At 41.4% G+C, this 13044-nt stretch overlaps 1 protein-coding gene across 1 annotated transcript in view; it reads right to left on the reverse strand.

Annotated features, from left to right (window-relative positions):
- LOC137650202 (protein AATF-like) overlaps window positions 1–2143 on the reverse strand; it is a 133039-nt gene extending 130896 nt beyond the window's left edge. Inside the window, exon 1 of the mRNA XM_068383389.1 lies at window positions 2006–2143. The gene's annotated coding sequence lies outside the window, so the exon portion shown is untranslated. The remainder of the gene's footprint in view (window positions 1–2005) is intronic.
- Window positions 2144–13044: the final 10901 nt, after the last annotated feature.

A 13044-nucleotide genomic window follows, 5' to 3' on the forward strand; every position in this document is an offset into this window, starting at 1 on the left:
ATATTAGTAGAATTCGTCCATCCCGAAACTACTATTATTTCGGATTGTTGGAAGGCTTATAAGGATATAAAGAATCAATTTTTTCAGCATCTCACAGTTAATCATAGCCTTCACTTTGTGAACCCGGACGATCGCAGTGTACACACTAACTCTATAGAATCGCAGTGGCACGTTTTGAAAAGGTCTGTCATACCTGCTTTCGGCACACGGAAACACATGTATGACAGTTATTTTTCAAATTACTGTGTTCGCAAGCGATATCTAGAGGGATCAGAGTGTCAACTGAAGGCATTCTTGAAATTAATCAATCGTGTTTACCCTCTCAAAACTTGCCAAACCCCATCAACAACGGCCGCTACACACACTTCTCCCGGACCATCCATATCTCCCGGTCCCTCCCGCCCATCGAAAGTCAGAAAGAAGATCGTCAGCGCGTACCCCGAAGACTCGGAATTCAGCGATTACGAATTATAATTATGTAAGTACTCATGGATTTCAGTATATAACTACTTAGTTAATATTATTGTTGTGTAAGGGGGGGGGGGGTCCGGGGGGGCGCAGCCCCCCCGGGTAAGGACACGGCTTTTAGCATAGGTTAGGTGGGTTTTTTAAGTTAGCTTCTCCCGTCGTACTCGTAGGTAAGGACACGGCTTCTAGCATAGGTTAGGTGGGTTTTTTAAGTTAGCTTCTCCCGTTGTAGTCGTAGGCAAGGAAACTGTTGTGTAAGGGTGGGGGGGTCCGGGGGGGCGAAGCCCCCCTGGGTAAGAATACGGCTTTTAGCATAGGTTAGGTGGGTTTTTTAAGTTAGCTTCTCCCGTCGTAGTCGTAGGCAAGGAAACTGTTGTGTAAGGGTGGGGGGGTCCGGGGGGGCGAAGCCCCCCTGGGTAAGAATACGGCTTTTAGCATAGGTTAGGTGGGTTTTTTAAGTTAGCTTCTCCCGTCGTAGTCGTAGGCAAGGAAACTGTTGTGTAAGGGTGGGGGGGTCCGGGGGGGCGAAGCCCCCCTGGGTAAGAATACGGCTTTTAGCATAGGTTAGGTGGGTTTTTTAAGTTAGCTTCTCCCGTCGTAGTCGTAGGCAAGGAAACTGTTGTGTAAGGGTGGGGGGGTCCGGGGGGGCGAAGCCCCCCTGGGTAAGAATACGGCTTTTAGCATAGGTTAGGTGGGTTTTTTAAGTTAGCTTCTCCCGTCGTAGTCGTAGGCAAGGAAACTGTTGTGTAAGGGTGGGGGGGTCCGGGGGGGCGAAGCCCCCCTGGGTAAGAATACGGCTTTTAGCATAGGTTAGGTGGGTTTTTTAAGTTAGCTTCTCCCGTCGTAGTCGTAGGCAAGGAAACTGTTGTGTAAGGGTGGGGGGGTCCGGGGGGGCGAAGCCCCCCTGGGTAAGAATACGGCTTTTAGCATAGGTTAGGTAGAACGACGGCCACAGTTCTGGATATTCCCGTTTTCTACGAATTCGCTTTTAGAACGGCGGCCACAGTCCACCCCACTTAATAATATTCCCATTTTCTATGGTTCAAATCGGACCTGGCCGGCACCCTACAATGGCTCCAACTTTCCCCCCAACCTATCCTACAAGCTGTGTCCTTACCTACTTACCTAACGGGGGAGGGGGGATAACAAACTCCCCTTAAACTCCCGTATTCTTTGTTAGCTGTAATACATACAGGTGGCCGCTATCATACATACACCCCATATTCTGTGCTTTTATATATGTCAAGGCTAGGTTACACCAAAGGCCCGAAGTGTGTTGGGTAGGGCTGCAGTGATCATGCGTCCTAGCTTTTACCCTAGGTTACATTACCCTGTAATAAACTACAATAATACCTTACAATCTATACCGTCCCAATTCATGGAAAAATGAGGTAAGAATCGTAAGAAACACAAAATCTTTGAAGAATTAATATTTCTAACTACAGTTAAGGGTTAAAATTCTGACCGAAAACAAAAATTTGTCAAAACCTACCACACAACCGTAATGAAAGTAAGAAAAAAACAAAAAAGTATATACCTTTAGGAAAATGGCGTTGCAAACCTGCTGATACAGCTTTCAATCTTGATAGACTATGGTAGTTACGAAGTTTAAGTAAATTGATTAACTTCTTATTTGCGACAGTAAAATTAGTTGGATTAAACGTGCCTGGTTCCTGGTTCCTTATTGCTCACTCCGCAAAATAAGTTTGGGGGCACTCTATCTCTTTATAGATAGGTGCAAAGCTTCTAAGCTTATTCTTATTATTAAGTTTATATCATCTGTGCCTTAAATAAATTAATATCATAATGAGGTTCACAATCTTTACTTTTATTCCCTTATTCTTTGAAATTGGATACGATAACACCTTGCTATCATCAGTTTTGGCAACCTGTTGTGGTAATCAGTTTGGGCTTCCTAAACTCTTCTTTTATATTCATTGCCCTATCTATAAATGCAGCCAGATCCCTGCTAGGATTTTTTAGCATACCTAAACTTATTTCTACATTCTTTAGCTGTTCTAACTTTGGGCATAAAAATAAATGTTCGGTGGTGTCTTCTTCCTCTTTGCATAGATCACACAAATTGTCATCATATTTTCCCCTGAAATTTGCTTTTAAGTTGAGCATATTTAATCTTGCTTTCATCACAAGGGATGCCTTATCCAGATACATTTCTCTGATATAAGGCATAGGGCCATTTCCTTTAATAAATCTTAATTTTTTCATTATTTTCTTTTTTTCTTCAATAGTTTCTTCTATTTTTTCTATAATTCTTTTCTTGATTTCTTTTTTCAGGGTCCTTTTCCCCCAACTTCTTATTTCTTCCACTTCCATCCCATATTTACTGCAGATTTCTTCTACGCTCTTGCTCCAGCACTTCCCATACGGGTTCTTCAACTGATCCTCAATTATCTCTCTTACTAGTCTTTTTTCCTCGGAGTTTATGATGTTATGGAAGAGCATTAACTTCTTATATTCTATTCTGCAGGACACCGGCCATATTCCTGTTTCTGCAAGTATGCCCCAATATGGAGTACTCGCAGGTAGTTCATACATATTTCTTATTATCTTGTATTGGAGGTTTTCTAGATCTTTCATATCTTTGTCCCTAATTACACTCCAGGTCTCCACGTTGGCAAATATTGTTGGTACAACTACTGTTTCATATATTTTCTTTCTGACTTCCAATGCCATCTTTCCAACTTTTCTCGTATCCCCATATTTTCTTATTTCTTGGGTCATATATGCAACCCTCTGGGTTTTTTTACTGATACTCAATTCTTTGTTTCCCTTCTCTGTATACCATTCACCCAGATACTTATATTCCTTAACTAAACTTACTTTTCCGTTCTTCACTTTTGTTTCAATCTCCACCTCTTTCTCTTTCTTTCTTTTGTTAATTCTTAATACACCCGATTTTTTGGGGTTGGTGTTTATAGTGAATTTCTTTAGGGTCTCTAGGCTATGACAGTTACTTATGGCACTTTCGATACCATCTTTCCTTCCTGAGGGAAACATTATATCATCTACATATACAAGTGATTCAATTTCAATATTTCTTATCAATGTGATATTTTTTCTGCTAATGCTATTAACTTTGTCAGTTGCTATACTGCATAGCTTGGGTCCATATATAGTTCCTTGTCTAACATTTCCTTCAATCGTTATATCTTCTGTTGTACCTGCTGGGCAGTTGATGGCTGCTCTACCTTTTTCATTCATTTTTTTAACTATCAATGCTTCTTTCCATCCTATCATTTTTCCCATTTCTTTTATGCAGTCCTTTAGATCTAGCTTATCAAAGCACTTGTACGCATCACAGAACCATACGTATGTCGACCCTCCCAAATAGGCGTTATAGTCTATTACTGCATTTAGTGTAAGCAGATGATCGGCCGTAGATCTTCCTTCAATGCCTCCACACTGGAATCGACTCATCTCTTCTTTGAATCTGTCCTTATATTTTTTCATCCTTATTTTCTCGTATATTTTACTAATTATGCTTGTAATAAATAAGCCTCTTTTATTTTCTAGTTCCATTTTATTTCCCTTTTTGTGGATTGAAAGTATCCACATCTCTTCCCACTCTTTAGGGATACATATGCTTTCGTCAATTTCTGTGAGTATCAGCTTTAGGCTTTCTATTATCTCATTCCCCATCATTTTAATCATAACATTGTTCAATCCTTGCCTGTCCATTGTGTATTTGTCTTTCAGGCTTTTTATGATGGCTTCTACTTCTTGATATGTTATTTTTTCTTCCTTGCTGGATCTCACTCTGTCACTTCCTGACAGCCATTTATCAAACATGTTGTTGATTTCTTCTGCCAGGGTCTCTTCTTCACTTAGGGGATTTTCTAGCTTAAATAAATCACTGTAGAATTTCTCATATTCTTTCTTTATTTCTTCAATATCCTCTATTATTTCTCCATCCTTTCCTCTGATTGCTGTACATTTACTGGAATTTTTTCCATCCACTTTCTTCTTGAATTCCCAGAAGGCTGTGCTGTTCATACCTCCTTTTGCTTTGATTTCTTCTACTTGCTTGATTATTCTTACACCTTCCTCTTTTTGTTTTTCTTCTTGTATGTATAGGTCAACAAGGCTCTCCTGTACTTTCATTCTTCTCTTGACCTCATTGTTTTCCTTTCCAACATTAATACAATTCTTTTTTAAGGTTCTTTTAAGTTTCATTAATTTCCTTAATTCCTTGGACCTCTTGTTTTTTCTGTTTGTCTCTTTTACACTACATTTTCTTAATATTTCTTGCACTTTTTTTTGCCATTTTGAATATTTTATTCTTATATTAGCTTTTTCTTTGGCAATCTTTATGAGTTCCTTTTTATCTTTGTGGACTTTTAGATGGTTCCAGACTATTTTATATCTTACCTTTCTTTCTTTCTTGTTTAGGGTCAACCAATTCATTTCGAGTAGGATGGCACAGTGATCAGAATACACCATTTCTTTTGATATTCTGTAGGGTGTTATCAATTTCTCTTCGTCAATTACCATGCTCCTAATGCCTTCTTCGTCTTCTTCTCTAACTAGAGCATAATCTATCACTGATTTCTTCTCTTTTTCAATTCTCGTCCAAGTCCCTCTGCATTTCGGGTTGCTATTTGCAATTATCATGTTGGACTCCTCTGCTAAATCTCTTAACAGTCTGAGCCAAGCCATTACTTCAGTGCAGTAACGTTCGGTCGTATTCTTTGTAACGGCGCTCCTCTGTGGGTTAACTTATTTAGGAAGTAGTTTTGCTTCTTTTTACTGCTATCTTGTACTATTATTGTAAGTCAAATTATAATTTTGTAATGTACTCTCATACCCTGAGAGGGGTCGCTAGAGTTAATAAGAATCCTTAAATCCTAAATCCTTATGTTTCACTTTTCACGTGTTGTTTTGGAGTTCGTTTAACATTACTTTTCTGGCTTACAACAATTTTTAGATATTATTTCTATATTTAAATAGGTGGCCTAATTTTCTATTTCAAACAGTAGCAGACTTTTCCTTGTGTCTACTTACTTTTGTGAGCATGGTTTCTTTAATAAAATGTACTAATTTCTTATGGTACTTAGATTTTATCCATTCTAATAAGAAGTGTATCAAAGTATCTTATTCTTATCATTCACATAATTTGCATTTTACATCAACATTTTCCATTTTTTCCTTCATTACAGACTGGTCTGGCCGGGCCCTAATATGTCTGTACGTGCTCCTAAAAGTAGCGTTGAATCCTGTCCATATCCATAAATATTTCTTATTCCTTTATATTATGTGGTTCTGTAAGGACAGTGAGACAACCGTCACCAAGATCAACTGATACTTTATTTGGTTTATAGCGGTTTATTTGAATGCGCACGGAAATACATAACAAGGTGCGGACGGAAACGTAGGATTACATTGGCGCCAAGTCAGATTGAAGTGCCCGCCAAAATATATGTGTTTTCTTACACTTACAAATATATGAATTATGGGCTAACAAAAACATGTCATGAAACGATACATATATCAAAATGTAGCTCTGGTAGAGCGGAATATATATACATAGGACACCACAGTGTGGCGAAGAGAGAATTTAAATAAATAAGTAGTTTGTCGATTTTCTGGACGATGAAGGGATCGGTGTCCTTACAAGTACCCCCCCAAGACATCGGGCGGCGTAGAGGGCTAATGATCAATCTTCGTATCTCTTCGGGCGTCGGAGGGTTCCTCTTGTTTTTGAACGGAGGGGCGCGCTGGCGGTCGGTGTAAGGATCTCTTCCTCTTGACGTCGTTTGATGATTTTTCCTTCGTTGGGCGGATTGTTTTGTGGCGGAACTCTGGGTCGACCAGGTCCAGCGGAGGCGGTGTCGCTTCCTTCGAGAAACGCTGGTTTCACGCGGTCTATAGAGACCCAGTCCTCTTGGCCATGGACGTCGAGAAGGAAGGCTTTCGTTGTCTTTTTAATAACCAGGTAGGGACCTCGATAAGGTCTAGTCAGTGGTTGTCGATGAGCGTCGACATGGACGAAAACGTACTTGCACTCATCCAGACTTTTTGGCTTGAAGTGCTTGGTTCTGTCCTGGTAAGTTTTGAGACACGGCCTGAACTTCCTGGCGATGTCCCTTAGGTGATCCAGCTGCGTGTCGTCAGTTGATGAGGGAAAAAATTCGCCAGGAACTGCGAGCGCTTCCCCGTAAACTTTTTCGGCGGGCGAAGGTTCGCCGTCTGCGCGAGGGGCGGTGCGAAGGCCAAGGAACACCCAAGGAAGTCGTGATTTCCAGTCCCCGTCGGTGCAGCTCGCCATCAGGGACGCTTTGAGGGCGCGGTGCGTTCGTTCGACCATGCCGTTTGCCGCGGGGTTGTATGCCGTGGTGCTGTGGAGCGTCGTCCCCATCAGGTTCGCCAAAGCCAGCCATATTTCTGAGAGGAAAGCGGGGCCTCTGTCAGTCGTGATGTCGTCAGGAACGCCAAACCTGCTCACTCAGCTTGACAGGAGGGCTTCGGCACATGCTTGAGTCATAGCTTCGGTCATCGGCGATGCCTCCAACCACCTCGTGGAGCGATCGATGATCGTAAGTAGGTAGCGAGCGGATCCAGAAGGGGGCAATGGTCCCACGACGTCGATGTGTATATGTCCGAAACGTCTTTTTGGCAGGGGAAAATCGCCCACCCCCGATTCGGTGTGACGGTTGACCTTGCTTGACTGGCAGTTGATGCATGACCTCGCCCATTCCCGGGCGTCCTTTTTTATCCCTGGCCAGACAAACGTTTCAGACAGAAGGCGAGCGGTGGTGCGTCCTGAGGGGTGCGAAAGTCCATGGATGATATCGAATATTTTCCTTCTGCAGGAGGCTGGTACCCAGGGACGAGGGCGGCCCGTGCTGGTGTCGCAAAGAATAGTTACTCCTGCTGGTACGAGGGGAACCGCACTTATCTTGAGCGCGGATGGCTCCGTCAGGTGAACCTGTGCTTCTCGGTCGGTGCGTTGTTCGGTTGCGAGATTGGCGTAGTCGATTCCCAGGTGGATCGCGTCAATTTCAATCCTTGAAAGGGCGTCCGCGACTGGGTTTTTCTTTCCTGGGACGTAACGTATGGTGCACCCGAATTCGGCGATTGATGCGAGATGACGTTGTTGTCGGGATGACCATGCGTCCGTTGATTTCGTGAAAGCGTGGACGAGGGGTTGATGATCCATTGCAATCGTGAAGGGGGTACCCTCCAAGATGTGCCTGAAGTGGCGGATGGCGAGGTAGACGGCGAAGAGGTCCCTATCGAAGGTGCTGTATCTTGTTTCGGCGGGTTTCAATTTCTTGCTGAAGAATGCCAGCGGTCGAGGAGAACCATCTACGAGTTGCTCAAGCACAGCCCCGCAAGCGACGTTGCTGGCGTCGGTCGTCGCAGGGGCGCGTCGTCGTCGAAATGAGCCAGGGTGGTGGCATTCGCAAGGGCATCCTTCGTCCGAGCGAATGCCTGTTGCTGGGGCAAGCCCCACTCGAGTTTCTTTGCTTTTCCTTTCAGGACGTCGTCGAGGGGTGACAGGGTTTGTGCGATGTTGGGGATGGAGCGCCTGTAGTAATTGACCATTCCCAAGAACTCCTGAAGTTGGCGAATGGTCGTAGGTATTGGGAACTTCCTGATGGCGTCGACTTTGGTTATCATGGGTTTTACCCCGCGCGAGGATACACGGTGACCAAGGAAATCCACTCCCTCCGCACCGAACGTACATTTGTCGAAGCGTACGACTAGGCCGTTCTCCTGTATGCGCTTTAGGACGGTGCGGACGTGTCCCCGGTGTTCCTCCTTGGTATTCGAGAATATCAGGATGTCGTCGACGTAGCAGACGCAGAAAGGTAGGTCACCCAGAATGCTATCCATTAGTCGTTGGAAGGTTGCCCCGGCGTTGCGTAGACCGAAGGTTGAGTATGCGAAGGTGTAGGATCCGAACGGCGTTACAATGGCAGTTTTCGGGATATCTTCCGGGAATACGGGGACCTGGAAGTAAGACTTGAGAAGGTCCATCTTGGTAAAAAACTTTGCGCCGTGCAACGCGTTCGTTAGGTCCTGCATGTTGGGCAGTGGGTAGTGATCGGGCGTTGTGATGAGGTTGAGGCGCCTGTAGTCGCCGCAAGGTCTCCAGGACCCGTCCGGCTTTTTAACCATGTGCAGGGGTGATGCCCAGGGGCTCGATGCTTTCTTACAGATACCCATGCGTTCCATGTCCTCGAAGGCGCGTTTGGCATCCTGCAGTTTCTGAGGCGGGAGGCGGCAGAATTTGGCGTGAGTGGGAGGTCCTGTCGTTGTGATGTGGTGGTAGATGCCATGCTTGGACGGGGAACCTGGCAAGTGTCGGAGCTCGGGCTTGAAAACCTCGGGAAACTCTCGTAGGAGGTCGGCGTAGGGGTGCGTTGTTACGGCGGATACGGACATTGTTGCAGGGCCGTGTTCTAGGGCGCGAGACTGGCAGGTTCCCGTGTCGATGAGACGTCTGTTAGCGACATCGACGAGGAGTCCATGGTGGGCGAGGAAATCCGCACCGAGGAGGGGCGATTGACGTCGGCGAGAGCGAAGGGCCAAGAATACGAACGGCCCATGATAGATATCTTGAGGGTCTTGATTCCATAGCACCGTATGGGAGATCCGTTGGCGGCGATGAGTGAGGGAGCGTTTTTGTCGGGACCACGGTCTAGGTCGGACTTCGAAGAAGGGAACGTTGACTGCATTTCACCGGTGTCCACCATGAGTCTACGGTTGGAAATGGTATCGAGGATACAGAAACCAATCTTGTTATGGTTAACTGCGGCCGCGATGGTGGCAGGTGGATGCTTCTGGCGGCATCTTCTAAGGAAACTGCATGGTGCTCTACATTTCTTGGCGTCACTGCCGAACTGTTGGTGGTAGAAGCACCATGCTGGGTTAGGCCTAGGGTTTGGCCGCGTCAGTTGCGGTGGTTTCTTTCTTGATAGAATGTTGATCTCGTCGTCCTCGAGGGCCATTGCTGAGGAGTCTATGGAAGAGCAGCTGCTGTTCGAGTAATTTTATTTTTAAGGGAATTAAAGGAATACTTCCTTCAAAACATATAAAGACATTTTTAATATATCTTAATATATTTCAATATATTTTATTCTGAAAATGGGTCTTTGGGACATCACCAAGTTTGTCTGCTTTTTCTGTGGTTTGAGTAAGCTATTGTTATTCCTTTAATTCGTATTTTGTTATATTTCAAAAATTAAGTAATTGTACAAATTATTACCACATATATACTGTTTATGTCATCATAAATGATAGGGTAAAATACCAGCAATATACATACATATTTCAGATAAATAATGATGACTTGAAAACTGCAAATTTTATGAAAACAAACTCAAAAAAATAATTTTAATGATAAAAAATATAAAAAACCTTTTAACTACAGAGAGTTTGAGCGAAATATATCGAGTGAATTTAACTCGTTTGCCAACACAGCCCACAACACAGAGGAACCCTTTCACCTCATGTTCCTTAGCGGGAAATATCTAGCGTCTTATTGGCTGATTTGCCCTCTGCTGTGATTGGTGGTTATATGTGACGTCATACAAGCTAGTATTTTATGAATAAATTTAACTTAGGTAAAGAATGATATCTATTCTTCTTGTAGAGTAATTAAGACTTATAAATCCCAAATTTTATGAAAATAAACTTAAAATATTATTAATTATATAAGAAAATAGATATTGGATCTTGTTCAAATGTATAGGGTAAATAAATACGTAATTTTCGAAGGAATAAATATATGGGTTCTGGCTACGTTGTTAGAGGTGTATGTATGATTTGTAAACAAAGGCAACAACCAATCACAGTTAAGAAGATACAGCCAATCAGGGGACTGGATAATTCCGCTAAGATAGAGTTCCGGGGACTAATGAGTTGCTGTTTGAAAACCTTCCCGAATTTTCAAAATATTGCTTTTAAACGCTTTAGCCTATGGCAGACGGATCTGAATATTTTTTATTTTAAAGGGAATATATTCGCTTCAAAATATATAGAGACAGTTCCAGATCCACAAAAAAAGTTCTAATGACAATTTTATCAAAGGAATGCATTCTTATTGCCAAAATTAGTTATTTTTTATTAATAAAATGTATTTGTGACGTTATAAGGAGTAGGATGAACATAACTAAATGACTGATTAATTTGTTTGCTGGTTTGAGTGAGGTATTAAGTAACATGTCACTGATATTCGATATTAAAATAAATACTATACTATTTTATCGAGTTCATATAGTGAAGGAACTGTAATTCGTATTCTGTCAGCCATTGCGTAAACAAAGGCTGCGACCAATCACAGCTGATGAAGTAATAGCTAATCAGATGTTGTCAAGAGGGAGTTCCGAGCACTTATGCGTAAAAAAAAAAGAAAAAAAAATTTCAATGAAATTACATTTAAGCGCTACTGAGATGGAGTTGAAGATTATTTTCTTTCAAAGGGAATTAGTTATACAAATTTTGAAATATATGGAGACAGATATATCAGAGGAATGGATTTTGATTACCAAATACGTTATCTTTTAATAATGATACGTCTTTGGGACGTCATAAGGAGTAGGATGAACAGTTTGTCGAAATGACTGATTAATTCTATTCGCTGGTTGGAGTCATATATGGCTAATGAAATATTCGATAATCGATATTCAAATAGATACTATTATTATAGTGAAGGAAGGGCAGGTGGAGTCATTGAAACCTTGTCTTATTCCACGTGAAATCTTGTTTCCTATTTCCTCGTTATTTACATTATATTATTATTATTATTATTATTATTATTATTATTATTATTATTATTATTATTATTATTATTATTAGCTGAGCTACAACCCTAGTATAAAATAGCAAAATGCTATAAGCCTAAGGGCTCTAATAAGGTAAAAATAGCCCATTGAGGAAAGGAAATAAAGAAATGAGTAAACGATCCGAGAAATGATGAACAATTAGAACATTTCCTATTGTTTTCTTCTCCTCTATATATGGCTGCTGCAATTTTCTCTCTCTCTCTCTCTCTCTCTCTCTCTCTCTCTCTCTCTCTCTCTCTCTCTCTCTCTCTCTCTCTCTCTCTCTCTCTCTCTCTCTCTCTCTCTCTCTCTCTCTTTACGGAGGTCTTGACAATAAAGTAGGAAACGGGCTAGGTCCTTTATTCCTGCTCAACACAGCTTACTCTACACTTCCTTCTTCGTGTTTCTATCAGTTAATCATAAACAATTGATCCTAGTCTGTAGGCGTGCACAATAAGTTAACCGAGTCTGATTGGTTATCAGAAAACATCTATTCTCCTACTTTACCTTTTTCTTGTACATATATTCCTAAATTACTTTTTTTTTTAATCTCTTCCCTCCATTGTTTTACTACCTACTTCTGAAATATTGGCTTTGCTCTCTTCCCTTCCCACAGGGTCGGACAAACACCTGTTGATTCTGGACTTTTCCAAATGGGCCTCAGTTTGAGGGTTGCTTGGACTGGGCTCTACTTTCTAGTAGAGCAAAAGACGTGAATGTAAGGAAGGAAAACAAAGGACAACAACCACCACCACCACCACAACAGCAACAACAATAACAACAATAATAATAATACTAATAATAATGAAATAGCAATAATGTGAGAGAGAGAGAGAGAGAGAGAGAGAGAGAGAGAGAGAGAGAGAGAGAGAGAGAGAGAGAGAGAGAGAGAGAGAGGACTAATTAATTGTAAACCTTTAATAATCTAATCATATAGGACATTTATAGACACCAGTAAGTAACTCACAATGAATAGTTTTTGAAATCAGCATAGGTCATTTAAAAATTGAAGACTTAGCTCATTAGATTCCTGTGGATGATGCTGTTCAGCAATTATTTTTTTTTCTTATATTTAGCTCCAACGAGGTCAATGATAGTCGAAGATGTCCAATTTTCACATAATCTAGTGTATTGCAAACTTTTTATAATAAATGAATATCACGACCAAATGCTGATGATGGAAAGGCCAAGACAGAATTGTGCTTTATCACAGAGTAGAGGGTGCTTTTTAGCGGCAGCATTTGTTTTCCATATATCATGCTTCCCATATTTAAATTTTGCGTATAGTATTTCACCACTTTGTAATTCAACGAGGGTCTCATAAAGAAATATCTACATCAGCAACATTAATTCAAATGGTATTGCCACCCAATTAGCTATGTCCACCATGAGTACATCACTAACCTAACCTTGCATATTTTCATGCACATTTTCGGATTTCCTCATATTCAACATACAATGCAAGGTCACCGTCGTAAAAATCACTGCTAATCGAGGTCAAAAAAGGAAACTGTTCAAATGCATGATGTCCAATATTAATTTGGTACAGCTTCAGTTTTCTCAGAAAAGCTGTATATCATCCTGTTTTTCGAACTAGTGTTGTAGCTTAGCTAATAATAATAATAATAATAATAATAATAATAATAATAATAATAATAATAATAATAATAATAATAATAATAATAGGTTTTAAACAATGTGCCATCAATCCTTATGTCACCTCTGGAACCTTTCTCCTACTAGTAATGACTTTTTGTTTAAGCACAGTTGATTTACTAACTCCCAG

This window comes from Palaemon carinicauda, chromosome 11 (assembly GCF_036898095.1).
Source record: "Palaemon carinicauda isolate YSFRI2023 chromosome 11, ASM3689809v2, whole genome shotgun sequence".
Taxonomy (NCBI): domain Eukaryota; kingdom Metazoa; phylum Arthropoda; class Malacostraca; order Decapoda; family Palaemonidae; genus Palaemon; species Palaemon carinicauda.